This window comes from Aulonocara stuartgranti, assembly GCF_965226115.1.
Source record: "Aulonocara stuartgranti genome assembly, chromosome: 3".
Classification (NCBI taxonomy): Eukaryota; Metazoa; Chordata; class Actinopteri; order Cichliformes; family Cichlidae; genus Aulonocara; species Aulonocara stuartgranti.
In genome coordinates this window covers 27,475,909-27,490,634 of record NC_138941.1, presented here as the reverse complement: position 1 = coordinate 27,490,634, position 14,726 = coordinate 27,475,909, and positions in this window count along the sequence as shown.

Here is a 14,726-nt window from a genome sequence, read left to right as displayed (position 1 = left end):
CATTCACCCAATCACTTCCTTCTATAATCAAGTGCAATCTAACCAATATTCACACTCTGATGGCCACATCGGGGAGCAGTATTTAGTTAAGATTTTGCCCAAGGATATTTGGCATGCAGACTGGGGAAGCCAAGTGTTTAACTACCAAACTTCCACTCAATAGCTGATCTGCTCTACCACCTGAGCCACAGCCACCCCAAAGGGAGGCAGAAGACATAAATACACAGAAGAGTAACGAGGGAAGTGGAAACACATAGCAAACACAGCTGACACAAATAAACATGATGCCACAAGGGAAGCAAAACTAATCCCACTGAGAATGGAAAACGAGACTGTGAAAATAAAACAGGAAACATAATGAGATGTAGAAATGACAACACGAGCTTGACGATAGGATGTGGAACACGCAGACATGAAATACATAGCAGACTGGGAACACAAGGAGAGGAACATGGGATCAGATAAGAGGGACAAAGGACGGACATAACTAAAAGTATAGCGGAAAAGAGAGAATTAGACAGGAAACGGGAAAATGACACAAGCGAGGGAGCATGGAAGATAATATTAACTAAAACCCAAGACACACTAAGGAATAACACAAGAACTTAATATCCTAGTACATCATACGAACTCAAAAATACAAAATAAAATCACATTGCCCAGCGCCCTGATAAGTGCGCTTAATCAGCATGAAGTCATACTCTGCCTCTTGTTTTCCCTGGGTTTTTTTGTGAGTTTTGCTTGTTGAATGTTTATTTTGTCTGCCCCTTTTAGCTTTGCCTGTTACAAAGACTGTCTTCCCGTATGACTGTATGAAGGAAGCTGCCATATACTGGCCTTTAACAGACTGGATTAGCCACTTTTTAAAAAACTTATGGCTCCAAATTATTCATTGAGAGAGCTATAGCTCTGTTCAAATCACACAAAAACAACAAGAGTCAGACGACATGAGGGAGGCTGAAATTCATGTTGATTAAATTGCCAACAGATATTAGCTCTGTAGTGTTATTTACTAAAACAAACAAAAAATGTTTTACTAAAATCCATATATCTATCAAAAGTTACATTCTTATGGTTGTTTCTTCAGTTGTTTTTCCTCTGATTTTCATCCGAAAGGAACCTATTATTTACCTATTTTTATTAAATGTGTGGTAAACAGAAAGTATGGAACCTGATGGCTGTCATACTTAGAGTGAGAGTCAAATGGTCTGAAGGGGGAGGAAGAGAGGCCTGAGTGAAATTACTTATCACTTCACAGGAAGAAACAGCACAGTGTGGTCTGAGAGCAGCTGAAATCACAAGGCCTCTGCAGCCAGTAATGCTATAGTGAAACCTGGCCTACCTATTGTTTGGTTTTATAGGAACAAGACAGATGTTGCAGGTAATGAACAAAGTCTATGCAACAGTAAGACTTCACCAATAATAAGAAATATCAGATGTTCTTATTGATTTCAATGGGAGTGCTCCTTGAAAAAGCTTTCCACTTGCTGATCTACTTATGAATGTTACTTAATATTGTATCCAGTATCGAGTAAATGTATGTATGTATGTATGTATGTATGTATGTATGACAAAAAGAATAGCTTTCTCCCTTGATATCTGAACATGTGTAGCGGCCCACCCCGTTTACTGCTGTGTTGACAACACTATAAAATGAAACCCACATACAGAAATAGCATTAACTGCTTTCATATTAAAGTTTCACATTTTTCTTTTGGTTGTTTAAATCAACTTTTTTAATGCATGTAGACAAGATCAAAACAGTCAGTTGAGGTTTAAGTATCACAATGGGGAGGAAAGGTGTGGCATCCTTCTGGTGAATAAAAAATGGTTCCAGTAAGAGGCTGTACCCTTACTCTTAAAAAATACTTGTTGATAGTAGAGTTTTGCTTCCCTTGTTGCTATCAGTGTGTGAAGAGTGGGAGAAGAGGGTTGCATTGACAATCCAACACAATTGGCAGGACATTGAACACATGTTATGAGTGGTCTGAAACTTGTAAATAACTCATGAAAGAATAAAGCTATGTCGAAACCAAGCACATCATTGTTTTTCTTGTGACATTACCAATAAGTTTGATGTGTCACATGGCCCTCTTCCTATTGAAAAAAGTTGTATCCAAGATGGCCGACTTCTAAATGGCCACCATGGTCATCACCCATCTTGAGGAGTTTGCCCCCTCACATATACTAATGTGCCACAAACAGGACTTTAATATCACCAAACTTCCCATTTTATTACAATGTATCCATATAAATGGCTCACCCTGTAGATTACTCTAAAGAAATTAACATTCCCACGGCTGATTTGCATTGTTACGCCAATGTCCAAATCGCTCTCATTTTTTCTTAATTGTTAAATTGCTTTTATTTTTCATATTTGTATTTTAATGTTTTTAATGTTTGTCAATGGCTTAAATGATTTCAGTTGTCCGTTATACAGCAGGCCTGTTTTATTTAAATGTGCTATATAAATAAAGTGTTTTCACTTCCTGCAATTGTCAGTGTGAATGTTCATATGCAGTTAAAATAAGAAGTGCAAGCACTCTGCTTTAGAGACAGTGAATGTGTTGTCAAGACATTTTGTTCATCAGAGGTGTAAAGTTGCAATAATGTTTTATTGTCATGTACAACAGCATAACATCCTCACAGAGTGATGCTGAGAAACTAGTTCATGCATGGATTACTTCTAGGCCAGTGAAGGTTGGATCAGGATGACCTAAAAGTTTCCTGAAAAGCCCTTCAGTTGATCCAAAATGTTGCAGTGAGGGTTCTGACAGGCACTAGAAAGAGAGCATATTTCTCCCATACTGGCTTCTCTTCATTGGCTCCCTGTTAAACCCTGAAGTTAATTTAAAATCCTTCTACTCATTTTCAAGGTCCTAAATAATCAGGCCCCATCTTATATTAAAGACCTCGTAGTGCAATATCCTCATATAGAGCATGTCGCTCTCACACTGCAGGCTTACTTGGAACCAGCTCCCAGTTTGAATTCGGGAGACAGACTCTGTCTCTACTTTTAAGATTAGGCTGAAAACTTTCTGTTTTTACAGAGTTAATAATAAAATAATAATAGTAATACATTTTATTTCAAAACCCTCAAGGACGCTGTACACAAGCAACAACAACGACAACAAACATAACAATAAAACATTGAGCAAATAAATAAAATAAATTAAACTAGCAGGATGGAAAAATTTATGCGGAATAGGTTAATGTGAACAGGTGAGTTTTTAGTGTGGACTTAAAAGGAGGGAGGGAAGTGATGTTTCTTATCTCAGAAGGAAGGGAGTTCCAAAGATGGTGGGCAGAAAACTCTAAAGTAAGAGGGATGTGGGTGCACAAAACTGGAGGGTTAGTTATACTGCAATAGGTCTAGGCTGCTGGGAGCTTCCCATGATGCACAGAGCTTTTCTTCTTCACTCACCTTTTTCACTTACTATGTGTTTTGTTAAATTCTCAATTCTTTGATCTTTGGGCTGAAGGAAGAACAACACAGAAAACAAGGAGCATGAGTCCAGAGCAGTTCATAAACAAGAAAACAGTTCAACACAGAACCAGATCCAACACGATTCCACGGGAAAGTTCCGGGGGCCGACCGTGCAGATGGCAACGGCGGCGGCGGGCAAACAGTTCTGGGGGCCGACCGCGCGAAAAGCAGCAGTAGCAGCACCGGTGGAACAAATCCGGGGAGCGGCCACGCAGAAGGCAGTGGCGGCAGTGAAAGAACAGGTCCGGATGCCGACCACACTGAAGGCAGTGGCGGCAGTGAAAGAACAGGTCCGGAGGCTGTGGCGGTGACGGCCTCGTTCAGGGGGCCACCCTCGACGGCGATGACGTCCGACCAAAGGCCTGGAAAGTGGCCGGCGACGCTGAGGTGGCAGTTGGGGACCTGAAGACGGCGTGGCCCCTGCAGCACAAGGAGAGGCAGAGGCTGGGCCAGACGAGGCAGAGGCAGAAGTTGAAGCAGAGGCTGCACCAGGCAAAGCTGGTGCTTCAGTGCGTTACTTCTGTTTTGTTTTTGTGCATAACTTCTGTGTCTGGGCACTCCTCTGGATATTCTTACACCAGAGAAGAGCTTCTTAACTACAGGACTACAACACCTGTGGATTTACTTCCAATATTTGTCGCATCTGCGGCAGATTTACTGCAGACTCTGATCAGGAAAGTGAGACGCCGAAAGAGAGGTAAGCGAGCCGGCGCACTCGTGCGTCTGAGGAGACGTGGACTGCGAACTGCTCTTCCTGGGATCTTCCTTTCCAATGTACGCTCACTCAGGAATAAAATAGACGAGCTGGCCCTGATGAGAAGCATGAACAGAGACTTTGCCTCCTCCTGTGTCTTATGTTTTACGGAGTCGTGGCTCTGTGAGGACATCCCGGACAGCACGCTCAAGCTGGAGGGCTTTCATCTGCTGCGCGCGGACCGGCAGGCCTCTCTCTCTGGTAAGACCAAAGGTGGAGGTGTCTGCTTCTACATTAATAGTGGCTGGTGCACAGATGTAACAGTGATTGCTCAGCACTGCTCTACCTCTCTGGAATACCTTTTTATTCACTGCAAACTGTTTTATTCTCCGCGGGAGTTTGCTTCATTCATCCTGGCCGCTGTTTACATCCCGCCAGATGCGGATGCGCAGGCAGCTCAGTGCGCACTCGCGGAGCAGATACTGCACATGGAGCGGACATTCCCGGACTCTCTCATTATTGCTCTTGGGGATTTTAACAAAGCCAATCTGAGCCATGAGCTTCCCAAATCCAAGCAGTATATTAAATGCCCGACCAGAGAGGAGAGGACATTAGACCACTGTTACTTCACGATCAGCGGTGCCTATCGTGCGGTGCCCCGCGCTTCACTCAGACTTTCTGACCACGTCATGATCCACCTAAGCCCCGCGTACAGACAGAAGCTGAAGCTCTCCAAACCTGTCGTGAGGACCAAAAAACTGTGGAGCAACGAGGCTGTGGAGGAGCTTCGCACGTGTTTGGAGTCTACAGACTGGGACACAATGAAGGCTGCTTCTAACAGCTTGGACGAGTTTACGGACACTGTCACCTCCTATATCCACTTCTGTGAGGACAGCATTGTGCCATCACACACCAGGGTGAGTTATAACAATGACAAACCCTGGTTTACTCCTAAACTCAAAAAGCTGTGGCTGGAAAAGAGAAAAGCGTTCAGAAGCGGAGACAGGGTCTGCTACAGAGAGGCCAAGTACAGGTTCACTAAAGAAGTGGATGTTGCTAAACATCAGCACTCTGAGAAGATGCAGCAGCAGATCTCAGAGAATGACTCGGCCTCTGTGTGGAAAGGTTTTAGGAATATCACCAATTACAAGCCTAAAACCCCCCACTCCACTGATGACTTGCTCTTGGCCAACACCCTCGACGACTTTTACTGCCGTTTTGACGAGCCATCAGGCAGCCTTCACACCTCCAACGGCCCCAACAATGGAGACACTTTGGACACTCATTCCCCCACCTCTCCCCCCTCCATAGAGCCATCACCACCTTCAAACACTTCACCTACAACACCCCCCTCCTCACCCCACACAAAAGAGGATTTCACACCACCTCCTCCCACCACAACTCTTCATATTCATGAAGAAGGTGTGAGGAAGCAGTTTAAGAGTCTGAATGCTCGAAAAGCTCCCGGCCCAGACGGTGTGTCTCCTGCCACCCTCAGACACTGTGCAAACATGCTGGCCCCAGTGTTTTCTGGCATTTTCAACTCCTCACTGCAGGCATGTCATGTGCCTGCCTGCTTCAAGTCCTCTACCATAATCCCTGTCCCCAAGAAACCTAGGATCACTGGACTAAATGACTACAGACCCGTGGCTCTGACATCTGTGGTCATGAAGTCTTTTGAGCGCCTGGTTCTCTCCTATCTCAAGACCCTCACGGTCCCCCTCCTGGACCCCCTGCAGTTTGCATACAGAGCCAACAGGTCTGTAGATGACGCCATCAACATGGCCCTACACTTCATCCTGCAGCATCTGGACTCCCCAGGAACCTACGCCAGGATCCTGTTTGTGGACTTCAGCTCTGCCTTCAATACCATCCTTCCAGACCATCTCCGAGGCAAGCTTTCCCAGATGAATGTGCCTGATCCCATCTGCCGGTGGATCACTGACTTCCTGACGGACAGGAAACAGCATGTGAGGCTGGGAAAGAATGTCTCGGACTCCCGGACCATCAGCACCGGCTCCCCTCAGGGCTGTGTTCTTTCTCCCCTGCTCTTCTCCCTGTATACTAACTGCTGCACCTCCACCCACCAGTCTGTCAAGCTAATCAAGTTTGCAGATGACACCACCGTTATTGGACTCATCTCGGACGGGGATGAGTCTGCCTACAGGAGGGAGGTTGAACGTCTGGTGTCCTGGTGCAGCCACAACAACCTGGTGCTGAATGCCCAGAAGACAGTGGAGATTATTGTGGACTTCAGGAAGCACACAGCTCCACTCCCCCTCATCATCCTGACTGACACCCCCTTCACCTCTTTGGACTCATTCCGCTTCCTGGGTACCACCATCACCCAGGACCTGAAGTGGGAGCCCACCATCACCTCCGTCATAAAGAAAGCCCAGCAGAGGATGTACATCCTGAGGCAGCTGAAGAAATTCAACCTGCCAACACGGACGATGATGCAATTCTACACATGCAATCATCGAGTCCATCCTCACCTCCTCCATCACCGTGTGGTACGCTGGAGCCACTATCAGGGACAAACAGAGACTGCAGCGTGTTGTGCGCTCTGCTGAGAAGGTGATTGGCTGCAGACTCCCATCTCTGCAGGACCTGTACACCTCCAGGACATTGCGGCGTGCAGCTCGGATCTCAGCTGACCCTTCTCACCCTGGACACAGTCTGTTTGACCTGCTCCCCTCAGGCAGGAGGCTCCGGTCCATTCGCACCAGAACCTCTCGCCATAAGAACAGTTTCTTCCCCTCTGCTGTTGAACACATGAATAATAACCGTATGACTGTTCCCACCACTAACACATGACCCTACGCTGTGTTCACTGCATCATTCCATGTTTGGCACTGATCACCACCTGCACTCATGTATATATCATGTATATATCTTGTATATATCTATCTACTTAGCACTTTTAATTCTTATTCTCATTTTTATTTTCATGTCTATTTAAGCTTAATTTATAACAGTATGTTTGCAGTGAAGCACCGCAGCAATTTCCTAATGTTGTAAACCCGCTCAACATTTGGCAATAAAACCCTTTCTGATTCTGATTCTGAAGCCGATGCAGGTGAGGCTGATGCGGAGGCTGGACCAGGCGAGACTGATGCAGAAGCTGGACCAGGCTACGCTGAAGCTGATGAGGAGGCTGCACCAGGCGACGCTGAAGCTGATGAGGAGGCGGCTGCAGGCGAGGCGGAAGAGGCTGCCGCTGGACCAGGCGAGGCAGAAGAGGCTGAAGCTGGACCAGGCGAGGCGGAAGCAGCTGCTGCTGCAGGCGTGGATGAAACTGCTGCTGCAGGCGTGTGTAACCTGGACGTGTGTCCCTCTATCTATAAAGAGATGATCTATACTGCTCGCCCAAGTGCAATGTCTACAATATCCGAATCTAGGTTTGGGAAGGAGATTGGCGGTAGCAACTCTGTAAGAGCAATGAGACTTCCAACCCACATAACACGCACGACCACAGGTTTATGAAACAAAGTTTGCTTTATATATTTCCTTTTGGATCAGTTCCCTTTGCTCATCCTCAATGTAGGGATATCTTCAAATGCAGTAACCATCTCAAATGCATCACAAAAATAATTGAAACAATCAAAATAGATGTAAGACAAGAAACACAATATTTCAACACCCCAAAGAAAAGGAAAAAGAAAAGAAAATAGCACGTGAGTGTCCAGTTCCTTATGGTGTCAGTTTATTCAGTTACCCACTGTCCTGGGTTAAGAACTGAAAACGACCTGAATCTCAGGCGGAGAAAAAGTAGCAAAGAAAATGATAAGGTATCTCTCAGGTGGGCTTCCTTTTGTTTTTTTCCCTACCGCCCTCCTGGTACGGCAGGCATCAACGTGTCGGCGTCCTGACACAGAGAAGGCCTCCACAGCAGCAACAGTGTCTTAGACCCACGATACCAGCTCCTCACTTGGCACCCATGGAACTGTACCTCAAAAAAAAACCAGTCTGCACACAAATATGCAGAATGTTAGATGTCCACATTCCTTAAATGTCCTTGTTCCTAATGTCCTTGGTTCTTTTGAAATATTAAAATAAATTTGCATCTTGTGACACATTAAAAGTAAATACACCGGTATTACTGTGCATCACCCGCAGTTACAGTAACAGCACAGCTATTGCACGTGAACTGCGCATAACCACTTAGCTGGCCGCGGCTGAACTAGCAGGCCCAAGAAAGTAAAACACTAGACACTCATAATAAACAAAACTGTCACAACATTGCAATACTATGAAAACACATCTTAAACATCATTAAACACATTTACTACTATTCTGACTGGTTAGTTATTTTTTCCAGTGCATTGAACTGCAATAGCGGTGCTAAGTGAGCTAGGCTAACTCACCAGAATAGTTCAAAAAAGTTCGAAGAAATACTCCGGCTCCTTTCAGGTAGGTACCCGTCTGTGGTTCACCGCTAACGACAGCTCTCTCACAAATGTTAATTAAACCTCTTTCCTCTCTTTCAACGGGAAAAAACCGTGCTCCGCGGCAGCATGGAGTTTTTCCTTGCCGTCCTTTTTCCTCTACACCACACCTTCACGCGCACGGAGCCGCAGACGGTGCCTTCAGGGCAAGCCCGGAAATTAAACTATCAGACAAGGACTACGATGCATTCAAAGAACCCTGTACTTCTGATTGCTGTAAATCTTACCAGGGTTACATTCTCCCCCTCTAGACTGCATGAGTCCCAGCATGCATACCTGCCCCTACCGGTACAGACACATGTGAAATAGCAGCCCCTAAAGCCTGAAAGAATGAACTAATGGCCAAGGTTAAAGGCTCCCCCAGCTCATCGTAGGTGAGTTTCCGAGGTGGACGTCTCTCCCTAGTAGAACGCCGGACACTTGCGTTCTCGGACTCTTGACTCTCAGATACTACATTGTCAGTGTCTGCAACTACAGGGTCTGTGGTGATGAGATCTGTGTTCTCTTCATCAGGTGAGATTTGTGTCACATCAGGTTCAGGAATATCAATGACAATATGGTCCGGAGTCCTACAGTGTGAAGTAGGATGTGTAACTGAACCACTATTCTCAGAGCTAACATAAGGAGTTCCTGGTTGAAGCTCGTGAGTAGGTCTTTCAGGTAAGTGTGCGGAACTTTGGGGCACAAAAGAAGGGGTGTCTGGGTTTAATACCCTGGAAACTGGCTGAGGCTCATTGAAGCCTCCTTCCCTCTGCAGGAAAGGACCCTTCGTGATGATTTCTGGCATCCATGTATTAGGATACAGTTCATCTTCATCACTGTACGACTCGTCCTCCTGACAATCAGTGTCCCCTTGCACGCCTTTTGTTGTTTTGCCCCTCAGTCTCATTTTCCTCGATGCGTCAGTGGAAGAACTTTGCTCTCTGATCTCAGTTACAGGTAGGAACCCGCACGGCAAAAGGAGGTCTCTATGCAACGTACGGTGTGGCCCCTCCCCTGTCTCAGGTTTGACTACATAAACAGGACTGTCGCTAATCCGTCTGACAACAACATGGATTTTCTGTTCCCACCGATCTGCCAGTTTGTGTTTCCCCCTGATATTCACGTTTCTCACTAAGACCCTATCCCCTTCTAAGAGTTCAGCTGCCCTGACCTCCCTGTCAAACCTAGCCTTGTTCTTCTCTCCCATCTTCTTGGCATTTTTAGCAGCTAATGAGTAGCTCTCCTGTAGGCGTTGACGAAGGCCCTTGACATACTCTGAGTGGGTCTTGTGACTTGCCATATCAGGTTGGATTCCCAGGACAAGATCAATTGGCAGTCTGGGCTGCCTACCAACATTAGTTCGTAAGGCGAATAGCCTGTTGTACTGTTTCTCGTGCAATTGTATGCGTGGACCAGAGGTTTGACAAAATCTCTCCAATGATATTTGTCTCTTTCTTCCAGGGTCCCTAGCATACCAAGGAGGGTCCGGTTAAATCGTTCCACTGGGTTTCCCCGGGGATGGTACGGGGTGGTACGAACTTTGTCTGCTCCAATCAGTGTGCAGAGTTCTCTGATCGTCTTAGACTCAAAGTCCCTGCCCTGGTCGCTGAGCAGACGACTGGGGAACCCGTAGTGAACAATAAAGTTCTCCCATAAAGCCTTCGCAACAGTTCTGGCTTTCTGATCCCTAGTCGGCACCGCCACAGCAAATTTTGTAAAGTGGTCGGTGATGACTAAAATGTTTCTCGTGTCTCTATCATCCGGCTCAAGGGATAGATAATCCATACAAAGAAGTTCAAGTGGATAAGTAGCAGAAATGTTTTCCAAAGGCGCGGCCCTCTGAGGCACAGCCTTCCGCCTGAAACAGCGTTCGCACTTTTTGCACTTCTCCTCGATGTCTCTGGCCATTCTCGGCCAGTAGAACCTGGCACGAGCAAGCTGAAGTGCACGCTCAGAACCGAGATGGCCAACATCATCATGCACTCCTTGCAGTGCCCTCTCTCTGAACTGTTCGGGTAAGACCAACTGATACACCAGTTCGCCTCGCTCAGACCACTTCCTGTACAGGACACCATCCCTGAGTTCAAGTTTTTTCCACTCCCTAAAAAGAAGTTTGACATCGGGATGTTCAAGGTTTGTCTCTCTGAAACTGGGTTTTACAGCTCTCCTCACAAAGGTGATGACACGTGAGAGAGACGGATCATTATTTTGAGCATTACACCAGTCAGAGTTAGCCATGGATGGTAAAGTGCCCTCATCGAAAACATCAGGCACTACAGAAGGGTCGACAACAAGAGACTCCGCAATGACAGGCTGCTCTGAATGAGGGTGACGTTCATCTTTAACCATCACAAGATGACGTTGACATAATGCAGAGAACACCTCATGATCCATGTCATCTCCTGCTTCCATGAACCGTTTTTTCATGTCCTCTATTCTCTCTCTTTCTTTAGTGAAAGCTTCATCCTCAAGAGGCGGACCTTGAGGCCGCCGGGATAACCCATCTGCATCGCGGTTGGCCTGCCCTGCTCTGTACTTGATGGTAAACTGGTAAGTAGAAAGAGCGGCTAACCAGCGATGACCAGCAGCATCTAACTTCGCAGATGTCAAGACGTATGTGAGGGGGTTGTTGTCGGTAAGCACAGTGAAACTTGACCCATAAAGGAAATCACTGAACTTTTCACAAACGGCCCACTTTAAGGCCAAGAATTCGAGTTTGTGCGTAGGGTAGTTTCTCTCGCTCTTGGAAAGACCTCGACTGGCATACGCGACAACTCTGAGCTTCCCCTCCTGCTCTTGATAGAGCGCTGCCCCCAATCCATCGCGACAAGCGTCAGTATGTACAACATATGGTAGTTGTGGATTCGCAAAAGCAAGGATGGGCGCAGACGTCAGTTTCTTGATCAGGGTTCTGAATGCACTCTCACACTCTGAAGTCCACTCCTCACCGAGCGGTGCATTAGGGCTCACAAGAGTCGTGAAGCGTTCCCTCTTGTACACTTTGCCCCTTTTCTTTGGTGGATAGTAGCCTGCTATCAGGCTATTAAGAGGTTTGGCTATCTGGGAATATCCTTCGACAAACCGCCGATAATACCCAGCGAAGCCTAAGAAACATTTAAGCTCTTTCCTATTTGAAGGACGAGGCCAGTCCCTCAAGGCGGATATCTTGTCAGGGTCAGTATGAACTCCTCGTGCATCCACGACATGACCAAGATACTTTACTGACGTCTTAAAGAAGTGACATTTCTCCGGAGAAAGCTTTAGACCGAAATCTTTAAGACGGTTCAGCACCTTCATGAGTCGTGCTTCATGTTCTTCCAATGTGTCTGAAAAGACAATCAAGTCATCCAGAAACACCAATACCTCATTGAGATGCAAGTCACCGACACACCTTTCCATAAGGCGCTGAAAAGTGCTTGGTGCGTTCGTGACACCCTGAGGCATGCGATTGAATTCAAAGAAGCCGAGGGGACACGTGAAAGCGGTTTTAGGCTTGTCTTCTTCGGCCATCTCAACCTGGTAATAACCAGATTTAAGGTCCATGACGGAGAACCATTTAGCACCACTAAGGGCAGCAAAGGTCTCCTCAATGTTCGGAAGAGCGTATGCATCTCTGATGGTTCGAGCATTTAGCTTCCTGTAGTCAATGCATAACCTGATAGAACCATTCTTCTTCCGGACCAAGACCACTGGGGATGCAAAAGGGCTCTGTGACTCTTTAATGATTCCTGCATCAAGCAGTTCTTTAAGATGCTCCTTGACTGCCTCCCTGTCACTGGGATGAATAGGCCTTGGCCTCTCCTTAAAAGGAGTCTCGTCATGTAGCCTGATGTGATGTTTCACTGCAGTGGTGTGACCATATGACAGGTCATCCACAGCAAAGACTTCTGGAATAGATCTAAGCTTGGTGGTGATACGATCTTTCCATTGTTCAGATATTGGTGAATCATCAAGATTGAACTCGAGGTTGTCACTGTCAGGCTTATTGTGATGAGAGTCACCTTTCACTGGTCCAAGTGATGTGACCTGCTGAGCTGCACATATTTGAGCAATGATGCATTTTGGCTGCAGCGTAACATCATGGTCACTAAGATTGCGCAGGACGACCGGGACCTTGCAGCTAGACTTAAATGGAATGTCCATCAGAGCAGCTTCAAGGAACACGCCACCTGGCAACCTGTGATGTTCATTGGGTTCAAGCACAAATGTGGTCTGACTGTTCCTTTTCAACCTGACATCACCTGTGATGCAGCACTTTTGTTTTGCAGGGATGGTGATGGGGTTTCCACCATGTAACCTGACAGGATGAGCATGGTTGTTGAGGTCATGGATCTGGGCAATATGCTGGAAGATCACTGCAAAATCTCTAGAGAAGAGTTTGCAAACAACCTCTGGACCATCCTGTTCAAGTACTTGTTCATAAAGTCGTAATAACACATTGGTACCAATCAACAGGGGGGTCCTGCTGTTGAACTGACACTCTGGCACCACAAGTGCTAACACGACTAGCTCCTCTTTCCTGCCAGGAACAGACAGCGGGAAAGTGACACGCGCTTCTATGTAACCAAGATAGGGGACCTGCTGTCCACCTGCTCCTTCGATTTCAAGAAGGGCATGAATTGGATGTATAGGTAAGTGAGACAGATGGTTCCTATGGAAACACTCGGACACTGTTGTAACTTGTGAGCCGGTGTCCATTATGGACTCACACTGCACACCCTCAAGAAAGACAGAAGCCGCACAACGAGGACCTACAAGCCCTGCAGGTATAGATCGCTCTGTGCAACGGTAGGTTTCAGTCATTGTGTGGGTTATGACTTTCTTCTGTGTTCCAGCACCATCAACTGATCTGTTGGGACAGGGGTTATCATCAACTGCAGCTCCTGGACGTCCCACTACAGGAGCTGCTACTAGTTTAAAGTGAATGGGGAAGCAGCCTGCTGAGCTAAAAACTTATCCTGCCTCTCCCGGAGTTCTGCATTTTTCTTGCGAACCAGTGCGGGGTTGGGTTCATTCGAGCAATGAGCAGCAATGTGGTTGTCTTCCCCACACTTAAAACAAAACCACGGCCTCGGCATTCCAGGCACCTTAAGGCCCCTCTTCATGTTACTACTACTGATTGCAAAGCAGTCGGTCTTTTCAGTACTCTCTCTCTGATTTTGTGCTAGTTTTTCAACTTGCTTTGTCAGTTCAGCTATCTTGTTCTCAATATCAGAGGTTTCATCTCGCTTTGCTTTTACCACTAGGGGAGGATTACTATCATGAGTGAGGCTCGGTGGCTTTTTGTTTAGCTTTTCCAACTGTTTAGTTAGCTCGTTTACTTTCTTTTCAAGCTTTGATGTCTCATTCGGCTTTGAGTTAGTCAGTGGGACAGGCTCACAGTCATAAGAGGGCATATCAAAAACATGGTGGGCATACATGTTAGCTTTCGAAGCACCTAAATGCTTTTTCATCCTATCTAGCTTTGTGGAACGGCGGTCTTCCTCAGTTCTCAGCATGAGGAGGAATTCAGGAAATGTTGGTGGATTTCCCTTTTTGCACTCTAACTGTAAGCCGATGATGATGCTCTGATCCCAACAGCCCCTACAAAACTGTCTGAGCAAATGATCATTGGAATTTCCAGCTGAGGCTCCCCCTCTAGAAATTGCTCTTGTGAGGAGGCTATGGAGCCTGTTCAAGTATGCTGATGGCTTCTCTCCACTATCTTGGTTAGAGCCGAGAAATGCCGCAAACAACTCCTCTCCATCCTCCACAACACCAAAAGCAGAATCAAGTTGAGTGATGTAGACACTTGGTGGTGAAGAGATGCCAAGAGGCTTCACAACATCAGCTGCTGGACTCAGCAAGCTCTCAAGAATCCTTCTCACCTTGTGAGCATCATTCAAGGAAGGATCGTTAAGGAGAAGATCAACTTGGGTGTGCCATGTTTCGTAGTCCACCTCACCGTTTGGCCTTGGCATCCGCCCAGAGAAGGTGCGCAACCTTATTTGTGGGGATGGTGAAGTGGTGGACTCACTTCGGATGACATGCTCCACAATCACTCTCTGGATCTGGGGGGGGTTAAAAACATCCTCACTGATGTGGACTGGGCTCGTTGGTAAACTAGCAGATGCAC